The 12,761-nt window shown below is 44.8% G+C and overlaps 1 protein-coding gene across 1 annotated transcript in view; it reads right to left on the reverse strand.

Annotated features, from left to right (window-relative positions):
- LOC134087445 (uncharacterized) overlaps positions 1 to 12,761 on the reverse strand; it is a 281,964-nt gene that overhangs the window by 47,855 nt on the left and 221,348 nt on the right. The window lies entirely within an intron of this gene.

Consider the following 12,761-nt stretch of genomic DNA (forward strand, 5'->3'; position numbering starts at 1 on the left):
CACACACACACACACACAAACACACATACACAGGCACACACTCACACACACACACTCGCACACACACACACACACACACACACACACACACAAACACACACACACACACACAGGCACAGCCAGAGAGAGAGAGAGAGAAAGAGAGAACACACACAGAATACACACAGATAACACAGACAGAGAGAGAGAGAGAGAGAGAGAGAGAGAGAGAAAGAAAGAGAACACACACAGAACATGCACATACACACATATACACACATGCAAACACACAGATGGGCACACAGAAACGCACCCACACACTATAGTACATCACACACACACTCACTTCTCAGCTCCGGTGGTCTCACAAAATGTACTCAAAGATGTGTGTGTGCATGTGTGTGTGTGTGTGTGTGTGTATGTAGGTGTGTGTGTGTGTGTGTGTAAGGGTGTATGTGTGCATGCGTGTGGGCGTGTTTGTGCATGTGTTTGTATAATGTTTTATGTACATGTGTGTATGTAGTGGTGCGTGTGTAGGTATGCGTGTGTGTGTGTGTATTTATGTGTGTGTGTGTGTGTGTGTGTGTGTGTGTGTGTGTGTGTGTGTGTGTGTGTGTGTGTGTTCCTGCATGTTTGTTGCACCCAGAGCAACCATTCTCTTTTAAAACATATTTGGAAACTAGTTGATTAAAGGTTTCTAATGGTGTCACTTATATGTTTCTAGGACAAAAACTAGCAGAGATTGAGATGTTTGGAACAGTTTTTGAAATCCCCAGGGGGGGATTTAGACTCCAGATAATACCACCATCTACTGGCCGATGGGTATACAGTCCTGAATGTACACATAAATCCATTTATTTTATAGCCCCCCATGGATGACATTCCACAAAACTTGGCATACTCCCAGAGGGTGTCAGGTTAATCATACACATGAAATTTGGTGCAGTTCATAACATCTCATCTGAAGATAGGGGCAATTAAAGCAATATTACATTGCATTTTCAATTTTTACGATGGGGGGGCAAATCACAAATGACTGGTTATAAGCTAAGTTGATGCAAGCTCTAGAGAACAACATACCATAAACATTTTGTCATCCTCGGTGCCACGGTTCAGGTAGTTATGTAGGAAAAACTGTCATTTTTGGGCTTCGGGCGGGGGCAGCGCGGGGGTGGAGTGACCCCCGGGGACGAAACGAAAATTTTCCATAGAACTCTACTGGGGCTACATGCCCACCAAGTTTCATGCGCTCCGGTGTTACGGTGTCCCGGGAATCGTTGACGAAAAATGACGGGAAAAAAGAAAAAAAAAAAAAAAAAAAACTTTGACAACAACTATATGACCGCTTCGCTAGCTACGCTAGCGGCGGTCATAATAAACACAGACCTCTGAAGTTCACCTACAAAAAGTTGGCATCCTGTATCTATGTAAAACATAAGTGAATTTATATCACAATACATTTCAATATATTTCATAATATGTTCTTATAAGCTGTCTGAAAGACAAGTATATTGTAATATATTCAACATTCATTTTGGACACTCAGAAATATTTAATATATTTATTTTGTGCATGGGAAGGATCTCTCAAGCTCTCACGTGGCTGTTGTCTTTAAGATGGCGCCTGGCTCTGTATGTCGGCATGTCTCTGGATGTATGAGGTCGTTCTGTTAATGATCACTCTGCTAATGAATCCCTGCAGAGGTTAAAGGTCACCTCCTCAACTGTTTTATAACTCAGCGCACCGACACAATCTAGTTTCATGCACAATAAGAATTGTTTTCTATTTTTAAAAAAAAAAAAATATATATATCATTGCTATTATATATCTACTGTACATGTACAGTTCACCATGAAATACCACTGGGTCCTTGTGTGGCCCAACTCCACTGCTCACAGAACCAAACACATAGAGACAGTATTGAGGGTGTGTTGATGAGTCACTTTAAATGCAACACACCTCAGGTAATAAAAACTCTTTGATTCTTTGATACACCTTGATTCTACTATCACCTTCCATGACCAATTTAAACACACATGTATACAAACAGCATTGTTGTTCGTCTAGCAGAGATGGATTTGAACACTTGCAGAGAGAACTGCAACCCTATGAGTTCCACAGCACTTAATATACATGAACTAGAAAATGCAGCCAGGGTCGTTATGTGGTTGTGCCTTACAGGTTTGAACTAAGCCCTCACTGCTGGAGAGACACTACAGGTGAACAGGGCAAACAAATATATCATCATACCTCTTCCCCAGGTGCTTTATAGAGGCTGATGCTGATGGCAAACATGATGTAATGCCTCCACTAACTAATCTTGCATCTATGTGTGTGTGTGTGTGTGTGTGTGTGTGTGTGTGTGTGTGTGTGTGTGTGTGTGTGTGTGTGTGTGTGTGTGTGTGTTTGTGTGTGTGTGTGTGTGTGTGTGTGTGTGAGAGAGTGTGTGAATGTGTGTGTGTGTGTGTGTGTGTGTGTGTGTGTGTGTGTCCGCAAGCTATTCTTTCAGTTATCAGGAAACTCATAAAGCTGCTCCAGCTCAGACTTTCTCAAATTCAGTGTAACTTCCTTTAGACAAATTAAATCACATTACTGTAGAGAGACTAAATTAAATCCATGTTGATGATGATGTTCACCCCTTTACAACAGACACACGCACTTCGTTTACACACTTCACATGAACACAGCAACACATGGCCATGGAGCCCATTACGGCCTATAATATGGCACATTTTGGAATTGTAATGATTTGAAGTGAACACCATCTTACCTGTTCAGTGTTCAGTCTTGTCCCCTTCTCCCCACTCTCACATGTTTCACGGCACGAGGATCTCTGAAGCTCTCAAGTGGCTGTTGTCTTGAAGATGGCGCCCGACTCAGGGAACTTCGACAAGCACGTCTGAATGAGGTCGTTCTGTTAATGATCACTCTGCTCATGAATCACTGCTCATGAATCAAAGGTCGTCTCACCTGTTTTATAACTTAACACACCGACACAATCTAGTTTTGTACACAATACGTTTTATGTCACAGTTATTATATATCTACATGTTACAGCTTACATGAAATACTTTTGGGTCCATGTTATTTCACTGCTCACAGAAACAAACACAAAGAGACAATATTGAAGGTGCATTGATGAGTCACTTTAAATACAAACAGTAAAAGAAAAACTACAGTACAGTGAAGTTATGAGACTGTATCACTTTCTCTATGAGAATAAGAATAGCTGTACTCAATACGGATATAGACATGTCCTAAGCGGGTAGAGGAAAATGGTTGCATGATTTCCCCCATGACTTAAAGAGGCGAACAGTATGAGAGCATAAGGTCAAAAAACAAAACTGGAGGGCTAAATGTATGTATAGCTGTGCACTGGTCGTAATGGGAGACATTCTTGATTACTCATGGGCAAGTATTTCTGCAGAAGTGTAGTGCCTTTTTCCCATCCTGATTAATTCTGATCCTGCTCTTTACTGTACTTTATCTTACAGGTATAAAGCTTTAGGTTATACACACAGTAAATGGAATTTAAAAACTTCTCTGTATTTTCTAAAATGTACATGACACTTGATCAGTGATCTTACAGATGACAGGGATCTTCTGTATGTGACTTATTCTGTTCCATTAGGTGTCTCTCCCTGCAAGGCAGAACTATTGTAGTTGAAGATTAGTAGATAAGATAAAACAGCTCTGGACTGCCTGAACTGAGATGTTTATTATGATGCAAAGTTCAGCACATGTCTAGTGTTCTGTGCGTTGAGTGCTGACTAGACAATTGTCTAATCTCAGGTCCTAAATCAGCTGATAGCTTAAACCACGTACACCATAGACATAAATTATAATATATCCATGACGTACACTATCTCCCCTCTTGTACGCCATTAAACAAGTCATGGGTCACGGAGCAGAGTGAACACACTCAATGCTGCAGGCCCAGATAACGTCCTGGGACGCGTCCTCAGACTGTGCCACTGAGATGACGGGCATTGGCACAGACATCTTCAATCTCTCCCTCACACTGTCTACAGTACCATGCTGTTTTAAATCCACCCACCATCACAATACCTGCACCACAGAAAGCAGCTGCCTCGTGCCTCAATGACTACAGGCCATGTGGCCCTGATCACTGCTCCTGATCACTCCAGTAGCCCTGGAGCCACTGCAGTTTGCACACAGGTCCAACAGATCCACGCAGGATGCCATGATCTCACTTGCCTTGCATTCAGTATGGACTCACCTGGAGAAAAAGAACAGGTATGCCAGACTAGGGTTTGGAGTTCAGGCTGGAAACCTGCATAACTATCTCTCTTGCTTCCTGTCCACATCTTTTGGTTCCAGTCACAAACTACAGTAGCTTATCCAAGAGGCGCACCTGATCGTTGGTCTGATTGGTTGAAGGACTATCCAAAGGCGTACAGAGTCATTTGAACTTTGCCCTCTGATCACGCCTCTTGTGCAGAAACCCGCAAACTCCCCAGAGTGACGCCCCTGCAGAGTAATATCCAGGCTTAAAAGATTGAGCTTAGTATGGTGATGGCCATAAGAACATTATGCCAGACTGCTTTTTATTGACTGTACTGTAGCTCAGCCATCACCCCCGCCGCACTCATAATCAAGCTACACTACACTGGGTCTTTCCTCTGCACTGTGCAACTGGATACTGAGCTTCCTCACTGGCAGGCAGCAGCATGTCCACCTTGGAGACTTCTCCTCCAGCACCCTCACCCTGAACACTGGCACTCCACAAGACTGTGCACTCAGCCCTGTGCTGCACACCCTTTTTGAGTGTGACTGTGATGCTGTCCAGCCCAACATCGTCATAGAGTCTGCAGATGACATCACTGTCATTGCTCATTGCACACAGTCATTGGCCGGGTTTCCCAGGTTCGTTAAGAGGCTCTAAAGCGCTAAGACCTTCTTAGGAGCGCTCTAAGACCGTTCTAAGAATGCTCCTTAAGAGCTTCTTAACGAATCTGGGAAACGCGGCCATTGTTGGTGAAAATGTTTTAAATGTGTGAACAGAGAATTAATCATGTTTTGCATTACAATATTGCATCCATTTGAACAGTTGCAAAGTCATGAAAATAGATCAAATGTATTGTTGGATATAAGGAACTAAAGCTCTGTTCAAATCCCATGACCAACCAAAGGATACCCTATATGACCAAATAAACATTACATTACAACACATTTAAAACTAAAGTAAAGTTTTAAAAGCAAGTACTTCTGTACTTCAACTTTAAAACCTGACAGCACCTTTCTTGTATTGGAGTACTATTTGTCAAGGTGGATCTCTATTTCACTTCAGTAAAGAAATTGTGTCCTTTGTCCACCTCTCTCCCTGCATTCTCACATGGTGATCATATGGTGTGCTAATTTAATATACAGACATACATATAGTCTAAACAACAGTGAATTAGATATATAGCACACAATTACTCCATTTCCAATGATAATCACTTATTAGAATAGTGCTTAGAAAATGAGAAACACTTCACTCAAGTGGTCATGAAGTGGTACTGCATTTCGTCATGGTCCTCATTAACTGAGCCTGCTGAATGCATGCTCACAATCTTTCACATTCCAGCTGTTCAGGTCACAGTTGACACCGTGTATATAAAGTATCTCTGACTGTAGTAAATTACCATCCACTTCAGACCTGCTCTTATCCTTACCAACAGTCATCTTAACAGACTTTAAAATGCCAACTTCATCAAACATGTCTGTTATTGTGAAAGTCTCCATAACCATCATGATGGTTCCAACTAAACATGTAACCAATAGGGCAAACATAATTGCTCTGTTCTAAAAGTCTTTGTCTGAGATTCATGGTGCGTATGTGCTTTACAGGACAAATTTTAAATTATTTTTCTATTTCTATATCTTTTGTACATTTTCCATCACACAAAAGTAACCAAAAGCTGCAAATCTTGCCAAGTTCACATTTCATCAAACAACTCTTCATCTGATCTGTGCTTGTAGTGATCAACAGTAGAGTCTACTCGGTCATCTACAAGACTTCACTTTCATCTTTCCCTCTAAGCATAGAGACAACAACGAGCTGATTCTTTAACAGCACTGTCTCCTGTTGGCACCAATGACTGTACAGTCACTGGTTGGTCAAACAACTTTCTATGAATATTTGTTTTTAAATGCAGGTTTGACAACTAAACTGCCTCTTGTGCACAAACATGTGCAACAGACTGTGCACTAACCTAGAAGAAGTCCCATGTCCCTTTCTGCCTTTGATATGTGAAATGATGTATAATACATATGCACCAACAACATACTAGATAGACACACACACACAAATCATATATAAAAAAAAAAAAAACATTTGTGAAGTGATTCCAAAGGTCTGGTATGAACTGGCCATGTGATGCAATGATAAGGTGCTACTGTATGTACAGTATGTATTGCTATTGCAGCACTTGAGAACAGGCTTCTGAAGGGGCTTGTGCTGATTAACCCAGGCCTCAGCCGCTGCCTTTTCAACACCATGTGTTTTCCTTCAGCCTACAGTGTCCTGCACAAGTCCTGCACGGCTCCATCATTCATGTGTGCATTTGAAATGGCTTCTGTTCCATCTCCCCCTAAAATGGCCTCTGCTGCATCTCTACGCAGGCGTCCATGTTCATGTAGTATTGCGTGTAGAAGCTCATCATGAGCTCCTCCTCCTCACACATGAAATGAGAAAACACTCCACATTATTCACACTTCTCAGTTCCTCATGGATGCATTCATTACAGCTTTTCACAATCGCTAAAACTCAACTCTGATGACTGGAATCATTATGAAACATACATTGAGACATACAATGAAGCATGCACATCCAGGCTGAATCCCTTCACAGTAAGCCGATGGCGATGGTGGCGAGGAGAAGCCTCTGTTTGAGCCCTCTTGTGCCCTAGACCGCTCATCTCCTTCTCCACTGTTTCTCTGCTAACACACTAAACTCCTCTCTCTGAACCACATGCTCAGTTGCCTGAACACATTGTGTTGAAGTTGAACGGATCCCACTTTCAGGTTGGCGTGCCTGTGTGAATGAGTACAGGAAGTAGTCCAAGCTGCTGTTGGAGGAGCATGGCGCCACAACACACTGCTCCTGTTTGCAGGACTCTGCATCAGTGCCAAAGAGTTGGGTGGACGTCCTACTGCCTGGAGCGCTCCGGCAAAGTGTTTCCTGGTGCAACACAGTGGACGAGGAGGCTTGGGGAGGGATGAGGTTTGAGGACGCTGCTCCATCTTCCCCTGCCCTTGGCCCAGAGGTGGCAAGGGGCGACGCCACAGCTTTCTTCACGCGGCGCCTGAGTCGGGCTGTGGATGCGTCTTCATCAGATTCCACTTGCCCCTCCGTAGCTCCGCTCTTGCCTTGAGCTGAGAGGCCAGCGGGAGTGTGTTGACCAGCCGCTCTGCTCTCTTGGGCAGGTGCTGAGGGCAGTGGTGGCAGGTGTGCACTTACCTGCTGAAAGCTCAGATGGACACAGAGACCAGAGAAACATGAAGGACACAGCACACACCAGCCTCATCCACATCTGTGTTCTCCAGCTGATTGGATTCATGAATGTTATTATGTTGGCATCACTCTCATGGAATAGACACAGCTGATATAAAGGTTGCTAAAGTCATTAGATACCACTCAGTGAGAGGCAATACAATATATGCCCATGGGCATTAGGACTGTTAAACTAGAGATCTGGACACACACACACACACACGATAGCCCTGTTTAATGTCACTTGTTCATGAAGCTCTGCAGCGGAGCCCTCATCCTCAGCTCTGGACACACACACACACACACACACACACACACACACACACACACGATAGCCCTGTTTAATGTCACTTTATCATGAAGCTTATTAGTGTTTAGCTCATGGACTGGTGCAGCTGCCTACTCTACTCTGCAGCTGAGCCCTCCTCCTCAGCTCTGGACACACACACACACACACACACACACACACACACACACACACACACACACACACACACACACGATAGCCCTGTTTAATGTGACTTGTTCATGAAGCGTATTAGTGTTGAGCTCATGGACTGGTGCAGCTGCCTACTCTACTCTGCAGCTGAGCCCTCATCCTCAGCTCTGGACACACACACACACACACACACACACACACACACACACACACACACACACACACACACACACACACACACACACACACACACACACACACACACACACACACGATACATGTAGCCCTGTTTAATGTGACTTGTTGATGAAGCTTATTAGTGTTGAGCTCATGGACTGGTGCAGCTGCCTACTCTACTCTGCAGCTGAGCCCTCATCCTCAGCTGGTCACACACACACACACACACACACACACACACACACACACACACATAGCCCTCCTCCTTCAGCCTCTCCATCTCCTCCACATGCTCCTTCTCCTTCTCCAGCATGTGCTGCAGGAGAGCCACCAAGGCTGAGCGCTCCACACTCACCACGGGACTCTGGTGAGAGCGCTGTCTCGGCACAACCACCTTCTCAAGCAGCGTCTGACCCAAAGGAGACCACAAAGCAATACGTGTTACAGACGCGGTTTACAGTCAGTGGGTCTACAGATCGGAAATGATGCTTTAGGATCACTGGCTGAGACATGAAATAGGTGCTTTCACATGGATAATGGATACATTTGAAGGCATATAGCCCTGTCATATCACATACTGTATGATGTAATGTGTGATTTCTCAATCCTGTTGGATTTGTCTGCAGAACAACGTTCCAAACTGAAAACTCTAAATGTTAGGAACAGTCTCATTGCTCCATTTGATTTGATTTGTTTTTCCAGTTATAGTTCTCATTGTTGGTGTTATGTTGCCAGTACTAGTCAGTGAAAAACCTCTTAGTATAGCATCTTTGATTTCCCACAATACGTGACTTCCAAAGGTTGCTCTCAGACAACAGAAGTACAAGAGGACCTACCATATTGTACAGAGGACCACTCTCCTCTTCCATAGTTTAAATATGATCCCCATGGAAACCTGTCCGTTGTCATCTCTGCAGCTTGCAGTGCGTTCCCCTATTTGCTCACGCTGTGAATATTTGCAGCTCTGTTTTCAGAATGTGCAGGTGTTCAGTTCACATGGCTTCTCCACCATCACACGTCACCTTTCGGTTCCCCTCAGAGAGAGAGAGAGAGAGAGAGAGAGAGAGAGAGAGAGAAAGAGAGAGAGAAAGAGAGAGAGAGTGAGAGAAAGTGAGAGAGAGTGAGAGTGAGAGAGAGCACTCTGTGTGCTGTGTCTGGGTCCAGTGTGAGCTCACAAGTATCTGCACACCAGAGGAGACGAGCACAAACACACGCACACTCACGCGCACTCACTCACTCACTCACACACTCACACACACACACACACACACACACACACACAATATGCCCCAACCCAAAAAAGACCTCCTCCCACCTGACCTGTCATTGGTGTGAAAGGAGAGGTGTGGGAATCCAGTACAGACTACAACAATCTCACACTAAACATCAGCAAGAGTGAGGAAATGGTAATAGACACGAGGAGGGGGGAGCAGCAACAGCATTGGTGACTCAGCAGTGGAGAGAGTGGACAGCTACAAGATCCTTGGTGTCCACACACACATGGTGTCAAGACCTCAAGTGGACCAGGAGCATTTCACAGCTGACAAAGAGTGCTAACCAAAGGATTGAGGAGACTAAGAAAGATTGGCATGCCATCCCAGGTCCTCAGCAACCCCGTACAGATGCACTGTGGAGAGCGTGCTAACCAGCAGGTCACGGTGCACCCTGGTACAATGGGAAGTGAATGCTATTCGTACCTCAGTGCACACAGCAATTTGTACCCCGTCTGGTAGGCTACAAATGTCAATGTACAGTATTTTGCACCCCGGATAGATTTGGCAGCGCCCGGATACATTTGGGGGTTAGGTGCTGAAGGGCACCTCCTCCGTGGATGTGGGAGATCACTATTCAATCCCTCCACCTCCACCTGGATGCCCACAGGTTTAGGTCAAGGTCAAGTGGAGTGATCTCTGCTAACTGAGAATGCACATATGCCATACCACTGAACATGATGCTGCACACACACACACACACACACACACACACACACACACACACACACACACACACACACACACACACACACACACACACACACACACACACACACACACACACACACACACACACACACACACACACACACACACACACCATTTTCATTTCATTTCTTTCTTTATTTATTTGTATTTCATTTTCCTGTGAATTTCCCCTTTGTTATATATACACATCAAACAAAACACATCCACCAATTACATATTTCATTTAATGTTCAAATAAAAGGACTCCCCTTCCCTTCCTCTCACTCTCAAGCATATCAGAATATAGATGTAAAATAACGGGAGATTAACACTCCCAGCCCTGAGAAAATATGTGCACTCTCACTGTATGTTCATCCTTTAATCATAAGAACACATACAATGTACGAAGGTCAAGTTCAAATTGTAAGAAATTCAACACAGCATCTGATATCTGATGCATTCGGTCTAGTTTGGATATTTCAATAGAAATTGATAACACAGAAGGAAGGGAAGGAACACACACACTCACACACACACACACACACACACACACACACACACACACACACACACACACACACACACACACACACACACACACACACACGAGTGTATACACAGGACACACACAACACACAACACACAAAAAGAGGGAGGGAGCAGCAAACACAGGGGGGACAGTGAGAGGGAAGATACAACACAGAGGAGGCAAGAGAAGGAACACACACACACACACACACACACACACACACACACACAGGAGTGTGTACACATAGTGGTTGTGGCTCTCCTCTCCTGCAGGATTAGGAGGTCATGTGATCTGGCACAGGGACACTGAGGAGTTAGAACCAACATAAAACCCAGGATAGAGGGGCTCAGTCAATGTGGAGTGGAACGTGTGCAGGTGGGTGAGTGTGTTAGAGGAGACACTGTAGAAGGACAGAGTGCCTGCTGGCCAGTCCAGGTACACTCCTACTCTGCTGGAGCGGGAGGAGAGGGCAGGTATGGCAGTCTTCTTCTTATTGTGCCAGGCAGAGTAACTGGTACCAGAGCAGTACAGCATCCAGGACTTGGAGTTATATCCAAACCTGCTGCTGGCCCCACCCCCTTTCCTCTCCATGCTTTTATAGGCCACTGCTATATAAACTGTACCATCACCACTCCACTCAGCCTCCCAGTAGTAGCGTCCAGACTGACCCGTGCTGACTAGACTCTGACCCAGACTGTCACATCTCTCTGGGTGGTGTCCAGACAGACCCTCTCTACACAGCACCTGCCAGTAGGAGTTAAATCTCTCTGGGTGGTCAGGATACGGCTGCCGCTGCCCACATGTCACCTTTCTGTTCCCCTCAGAGAGAGACAGCCATCTGTCTGCTGTGTTTGGGTCCAGTGTGAGCTCACAGGCATCTGCACACAAGAGGAGAGGAGAGAGGAGAGAACATCCTCATCAGAACATGGGGTAGGAAAGGACATGTGCACAACACACACACACACACACACACACACAAAAAAAAAACAACAACACAAACAGTCAACACTCCCAACACTCCCAACAAACACACACACACACACACACACTCTTACAACAATTCCAACATAAACTCACCGAACACACACAGACACACTCTTACAACACTCCCAACACAAACATACTCTTACAACACTCCCAACACAAACATACACGCACACACACACACCCACACATACACACACAACACTCCCAAAAAAACACACACACACACACACTTTTACAACACACCCAACACAAACAAACAACAAACAAACACACACAGAGAGAGACACACACCCAACACACAAACACTCTCACAACACTCCCAAAACACACTCCCAACACACACACACACACACACACACACACACACACACACACACAGACACACCACTCCCAACACACACACACACACACACACACACACACACACACACACACACACACACACACACACACACACACACACACACACACACACACACACACACACACAGGCAATAGACAGAACACACACACACACACACACACAGAAACAACACTCCCAACACAGAGATAGAGGCAATAGACAGAACACACACACACACACACACACACACACACACACACACACACACACACACACATGAATACGTCCATGTAAATCATGTGAACAGCTTTTTTCAGGAAAAGTGAAATCACTCACATTTTCTGAGTCCTGGTTTAATCCTGCACTCTCCTCCATGGTCATACCTTAAGAAGGATGAGAGAAGAAAATACAGTTTTGACACATCACTGAGTTTAGTATGGGATGTGTTTATTATGAATTCAATATCAAGAATATCATATTCAATATCAAGAGTAAACTTCCATTTACTTCTCAACACATGCTCTCTCTCTCTCTCTCTCTCTCTCTCTCTCTCATACACACACACACACACACACACACACACATATCTAGACTTCTATTTTCTTATCAATACATTCTATACAGCAAGGACCTCCACTTCATGTTAGAATGCTGTTCCCCAGCTCCATCTCAGCATTTAATGATGTTTCCAAACAAGTTTGGGAGGAGCCCATAGGGTTGATTGACAGCCATCACTCCCACCCCACCCCACTTCCGTTGGTAGGGAATGAAAGCCTCCTTACTGCCGTTTACGTCCCCCCTCTTCCCTTCCCCCCTCCAACCCCCCCAGCCAGGACTTCCCTCCCAGG

The sequence above is a fragment of the Sardina pilchardus genome, chromosome 1 (assembly GCF_963854185.1).
Source record: "Sardina pilchardus chromosome 1, fSarPil1.1, whole genome shotgun sequence".
Taxonomy (NCBI): domain Eukaryota; kingdom Metazoa; phylum Chordata; class Actinopteri; order Clupeiformes; family Clupeidae; genus Sardina; species Sardina pilchardus.